At 41.7% G+C, this 5,805-nt stretch overlaps 1 protein-coding gene across 1 annotated transcript in view; it reads left to right on the top strand.

The window, feature by feature from the left end:
- The first annotated feature begins 2,120 nt into the window (after positions 1-2,120).
- BIRC3 (baculoviral IAP repeat containing 3) overlaps positions 2,121-5,805 on the top strand; it is a 17,517-nt gene continuing 13,832 nt past the window's right edge. The window contains exon 1 of the mRNA XM_007122136.4: positions 2,121-2,384. The gene's annotated coding sequence lies outside the window, so the exon portion shown is untranslated. The remainder of the gene's footprint in view (positions 2,385-5,805) is intronic.

The raw sequence follows: 5,805 nt of genomic DNA, 5'->3' as shown, positions 1-5,805 counted from the left end.
TATTGGCCATGGGTATAAAATATTCCTGGACAATTACAAATAGCTGGTGTTAATGTTGAGAAAATGAATGACTCTAATATCTGGGTATAGAGTTATCAGATAAAATATAGGTCACCCAGTTAAATTTGAATTCTAGCTAATCAATGATTAATGTATTCAATGAATAATATATTGCATGGAACATACTTATACTAAAAAATTATTTGTTGTTTATCTCAAATTTGAATTTAACTAGGTACCCTGTATTTTAATTGCTAACTCTGGCTACCCTGTCTGGGTAAAATTCCTGTGGTTTCCAAGTCACTGATTTCAACAAAATTGAGTTGTCTACTCATAACTAATTACATTTTAGGATTAAAGATCACTAAAGAATTTTTGGGCTATAAAACAGATGTTAAAAAATTGTGAAAAAAGTCGATATAATAACATTTCTTCTGGGCCTATCTACTTATTTATGTGAAAAAGATTTTTCAACACTTACAATCTTTAGAAACTAAAAAAAAGGAAGAGAATCTATGCTGAACCCTATAATATTCTAGTAATAGGTAATATTCATGAACACACACTTGGACAAATTGTTCAAATTTAAGCTGCCCCATTGAGATTGCATTTGTAAAAGAATTTTATTTTTTATCTTGAGTAATCATTAACATTTATATTTAGATTGTTTTGATCAACTGACTTTCAATATATGTACTGAAAGTAATATATGATAATGCAATCAAGGAGAAATTTTTCTTTAAGTTACAGCCTTATGATCACAGGAAAAAAGTTAAATTTCAATTTATACATATGTTTGTTTCAGAAATATGTGCCAGAGGGATCATAAAGATGTCCATTATAAACATATATTAAAATTCTGTGGGAGAAGTAGAATGTTCAAAGACAAAAAGCATTGATATAATATTTCTGATGATTAAAGATGAGCTGATATATAATGACGGGGGGTATCAAATGGCTATGGTATTTGTAGTCCATTGAATACATTTAAAAGACTGCTGATCAATGTTATTCTAAAACATCTATGTCTACATTTTGTAGTTCCTTAGCAACTACAACAACTTTTTTGTTTTAATCTTAAGTTAAAAATATGCAGAGGAATATAGTTTTTCAAAATTATTTTGGTAGGTACATGATCATAAGTATATAAGGATCACAAAATTTTTTCCACCATCTCAAGGGTGAGTTGAAAATGGCTTATAAGGTTTTGAACTAAGCAGGCTCAAAAATGAATTGAAATCTCCACATAAGTAAACTTAATCTTTTTGATATATTTCCAACTGGAACTCTAACTGCTATGGGCAGCCAAATCCACCTAATACAGAAGATAACCTAGCTCATCCTGACTGTACTGCATTCTTGTTTCCATAGGATGTTGAAGTATTGAGTAATATTATGGGTTCTGCCTTTAATGCTTGATATCTTTGATTTACTGGAAGGCAGGAAAATCAGGTGAGCTCTCCCAAGCCATCTGTTACCCTGGCATGCACTGTCTTTAGATAAATGTGCTTAAATTTACTGCTTAAGCAGGAAATGTTGAGGAAAATATGGCAGTGCAGTTAGACTCTGACTTCAGGTTTCTATGAGACTGTCATGGTAATTTAGACATCTCCCCTGTGAGACAAAAGGCTAAAAGGCGGAATTTGTTTTATAGCCAACTCCACCCTAGTTATAAAAACAACCAACGAACCAAAAAAAAAAAAAAAAGATTTCAATATAGCAAACTAAGATGGTAATCTCAATCTTTTAAAACACTAAAAATAAACTGAAAAGGAGAATCTTGTGATTTTTTTTTTTTTACAAACCCCTACATTTCCATTCATGCTTTACAATTATAACAGAATTAGAACAAAAAGTAAAATTTATCAGAAAGAGTTCACAAAGTTTCGCGGTTTTCTTTTTTTATTATGTGGGAGATGGACCTTTTCCAGTCAGGCTGACCAATGCTCATCTTCCCCCTCACAGATTATCAAGATTTCCTCTGACCCACGAACAAAGAAGCAAAGGTATTTCAGTAAATGTCACGCCGATACGCCCCGGTTAAGAAACAGTCACGCTTTTCGGGTCATGGAAATCCCCGAGTGGGTCTGCCAGGCCACTGATTAAGGGGAAGTGTGTGTGGTTATTACCGCTGGAGTTCCCCTAAGTCTTAAGAGGAAAGCACCAGCGAACAAGCAAACCGCTGGGAGGAGTGCGGGACAAATGGAGCGGGGTGGGGGTGGGGAAGGGGAGGAGCGGTGGCGGGGGGAGACGTTTAATAGGCAGCGTGAGACTCCAGCCCGCACCGAAGAGCGGGGCGACGGCTGTCACCCGCCAAGACTCGGCCGGCACAACCCGACTGCCGCGCACCGGCCGGGGTCGGCAGGCCGGCCGGTAGACCTGAGGTGAGTGAGCGAGCGTGCGTGTGCGCGCGACCGTTTGTGTCTGTGCGCGTGTCCGTGCGCGCGACCCCCAACGTCTCCGCACTGTGTCCCGGGCGGGCGGGGGCCAAGTCTGCCGCTCGCCTAGGGGCACACGGTAATCAGACCTGCTGCAGGGCCCAGAGGTCGGCTCCAGGCCGGCTCTCGAGCCGACCAGGGACGGGAAGAGAGTGGGAGCCCGGGCGGCCCTTCCCGGCGCGGCCGCGCTGGTCCGGCCGGTCCTCGCCGCCGCCCAGACGTGCTCTCCAGCCCGCGGGGCCGCAGGGCCCGGCGCTGCCTCGCCAACACTCACTTTCTGTCCGTCTTCCTGTCGGGTGTGCAGTTCCTGTTTTCCTTTTGCAGTGAGTCAGTGGAATGGGGAAGCTTTGACAGTTGGTTTAACTCGATTGCCAAGAGATATCACCGGGCCTTACACGGTGCCAGATGAGCTTCAGCACAGAGCCTAAAGCAGATCTTGGGCATAGTAAGGACTCAGTAAAATCTTGTTTAATGGACAGATGGAGGAGTGTTTCCAAGTGGTGGCAGAAAGAGCAGATTTTTGGTTGTTTTCCTGGTGATCAGCATGGAAACCCTGTAGTGCTCTTAATCTAGTTAGTAAAGTGCTGGAGGTATTTACCCTATCCTAAACTAACAGTAATATTAACTTTGTTTGCCACTATTTGTTGCTAACATTAGGTGTTTCTAATACCCACTATATTCAGCGACTCCCTTAGAAGACTTTACATGTGTTTTCAGGTTTAATTCTCACAGTCCTAAGAAGCACTTGCCCAGGATCACACCCCTGGTATGCGGAGACTGAATGATATTGGAAACTCAAGATGTCTGACTCCAAAGCCTGGTATTAAACCATCACTGAGCAGACTTTGTAGTCATTAATGTAAAATTGATGTCCTTAATATCATGCAAATGAGGGTGCTGCGGTCCTGCGGGGCTCAGTCAAGTTAGCGAAATTCACTTCTCAGCAAAAAGTCTTAGTGTCTACATTATATGCCAGGCTGAATGGATGGTGGGAGTGGGAGGGCTGGTACAGAGCTGAAACACAGTTCTGCTGTGAAGGAGCTCACAGGCTAGGGGGAGGCAGAGAGAAAAGGCACACTTAAACTCCAGTGTCTGAGACATGGATGTGCTTGCTAAGTGCCCAAGAGGATAGACACACCCAACATCGCTGGCATCAGGGAGGTTGCCCACTAGAAATGATAGAGTAAGAAGAGATGAGGTTGGGGACTTGAGCCAATCTGAGAAGGAGCCACACCCAACATCGCTGGCATCAGGGAGGTTGCCCACTAGAAATGATAGAGTAAGAAGAGATGAGGTTGGGGACTTGAGCCAATCTGAGGAGCCACAAGAAAGGAAAGAGGAATCCCAAGAGAGTGGTATCAGAAGCCAAGGGACTAGAACATTTCTTAGAGGAAGTGGACCCCAGTGTCAGGTGTGAAAAATTCCACTGGTTTTGGGAAAGAAAAGATTGGTGTTACTCATACTGAGAGTGGTTTTCCACAGACACAGAAAACAAACATGGTTACCAAAGGGAAAGGCGGGGGATGGATAAATTAGGAGGATGGGATTGACATATACACGCTACTATATATAAAATAGATAACCAACAAGGGCCTACTGTACAGCATAGGAACTATACTCACTATTTTGTAATAACCTATAAGGGAAAAGAATCTGAAAAAGAATATATATATATATATGTATATATATAATTGAATCATTGTGCTGTACACCTGAAGCTAACACAACATTGCAAATCAACTATACTTCAAGTAAATAAAAGAAAAAGAGAGAGTGGTTTTAAGTGGTGCTGGCTAAAGTCAGTTGTATTGGAGACCTTCACCATAGACAGTTGTTCATTTCATTTGGCTGTGAAGCAAAGATGAGATACAGGGTTGTTGCTAGAGTGAAGAGTAGGGTTGAAAGAGGGTTTTTTTGGTTTTGTTTTCATTTGAAAGCTGAGGCGGAATTAAGCATGCTTGTTATATTGAAGGAAAAGACCCACTAGAGAGAGTTGAAGAAATGAGGAGGATGGGGTTAAGAGCAAGGTTTCTGAGGCCAGTGGGGGAGGATGGGATTCTTTTAAGTGAGGCAGTAAGTGGGTTGTGAGCAAAAAGGGCATGGATTTGAGAATGTGTAAGTATTACTACTCAATGATGTCTCTTTTCTTTGAGAAATCGAAGGCAAAACAATCTACTGAAAGTGAGATGGGGAGTTGTGGAGGAGAAATTAGAGGAAGGTATTGAAGGTTTAGAAGAGTTGCATAGGCCAGTGGGCTAGGCTTAAGAAGAATTGATGAGAGATAGTGAAGGGCCAGCCAAGGTGGAGCCTGACATCATGCTGGTCTCTGTCTACAACGTTGTAGATCTTCCCCAGCAGCATTTAGAATTCTAGGTGTTGGAAATGGTTAAGACAGAGTTTGAATGGATCCAGGGTTGGCATCTTGGCATATTTTTGTATATTTATTGTATAACTGTTGCCTAAATGTCCACAGATATGCCTTGTTTCCACATCAAAGCTTCTTTAGGGTAAGATCTGTGTAAGGGGTTTGAAATCTCAACTGCATAGGGGCCAGGCAGGTGATACAAATGAACAAAACTAGGGGTGTCTTTTTTAAACAAAAGCACACTTTGCTTACATATTTAACATGTAGGAATAGTCTTCCTTTCCACAAAGAAATATGTTACTCTCATTTTTCTCAAAAAATGTTCCTCTTTGTCTACCTTTCATTTTTGTTACTTTTGATAGACACAGGTATTAGAAAAATTCCACTTTCTTCATAATTCTACTGTGAGAAAAACAACAGTGCCAGCTCAGTGACAAAAAGCAACTGACAGTCTCTGTATCAGAGTGCCAAAGGGGAGAGCGTGTGCCTTCCCTAAAGGGTGCAGCCGCTGCTTGGCACTAGCTGATTGTTGCCATGCAGGAATATATGCCCGGTGTAGCCAGGTCTTCTGAATTTTCAAGATAAGGTTGGGATCTAGAATGTCATGGGAAATCTCTTACTTTTTTTTTTTTTTTGGACCCTCCATGTGTGGCATGTGGGATCTTAGTTCACTGTCCAGGGATTGAACCCGTGCCCCCTGCAGTGGAAGCATGGAGTCTTAACCACTGGACCACCAGGGAAGTCCAGAAATCTCTTACTTTTATTTTATTTATTACCTTTTTTTTTACAGAAATCCCTTTTTAAAAAAATTTATTTATTTTATTTTTATTTATTTTTGGCTGCATTGGGTCTTTGTTCCTGCACGCGGGCTTTCTCTAGTTGCGGCGAGCAGGGGCTACTCTTTGTTGCAGTGCGCGGGCTTCTCCTTGCAGTGACTTCTCTTGTTGAGGAGCATGGGCTCTAGGCACGAGGGCTTCAGTAGTTGTGGCACATGGGCTCAGT

The sequence above is a fragment of the Physeter macrocephalus genome, chromosome 16 (assembly GCF_002837175.3).
Source record: "Physeter macrocephalus isolate SW-GA chromosome 16, ASM283717v5, whole genome shotgun sequence".
Classification (NCBI taxonomy): Eukaryota; Metazoa; Chordata; class Mammalia; order Artiodactyla; family Physeteridae; genus Physeter; species Physeter macrocephalus.
This window is presented reverse-complemented; position numbering and strand designations above follow the sequence as displayed.